Below are 603 nucleotides of genomic sequence, written 5' to 3'. Positions count from 1 at the left end.
ACCCCTCTAACTACTGGGACCCACCAGCTACATTTTCGCACGGAAGGAACTGCCTGACAGTCGGGACCCACCTGGTCGAAGCGTACATAGCGTTGTCATTCTGGTCGCGAACGTGTACGTACATACTGGTCGTAGTAGAGGTGCGCACGTACACGTACGTACAGCAGCGAGGGTGCAAGAAAGAAAATACGACCACGTACGTACATACGGGCAGGGTCTCGAATGCCTACTCGCGCATACATACATGGCTGGGTCGGAAAGGAGAAACAACATCGTCGTCGTGTTCATGGGGAGGCAACGGAATGCGTCGTGTTCATGGGGAGGCAATGGAATGCGTCGTGTTCATGGGGAGGCAACGGAATGCGTCGTGTTCATCGGGAGGCAACGGAACGCGTGGGAGCCAACCGGCTTGGACGGAACAGGCGATGGAAACGAGGCCTGGCGTACCGCAGAACGGAGAAAACGGACCTCTTACGGTCGAAACGGGGGTCCTGTTGATTGGGAGGGGTGTGGTATACTGCAAAACGGAGGAAACAGACCTCCTACGGTCGAAACGGGGGTCCTGTTGATCGGGAGGGGTGTGGCATACCGCAAAACGGACGA

The sequence above is a fragment of the Triticum aestivum genome, chromosome 3B (assembly GCF_018294505.1).
Source record: "Triticum aestivum cultivar Chinese Spring chromosome 3B, IWGSC CS RefSeq v2.1, whole genome shotgun sequence".
Taxonomy (NCBI): domain Eukaryota; kingdom Viridiplantae; phylum Streptophyta; class Magnoliopsida; order Poales; family Poaceae; genus Triticum; species Triticum aestivum.
Note: the sequence above shows the minus strand (reverse complement) of the source record.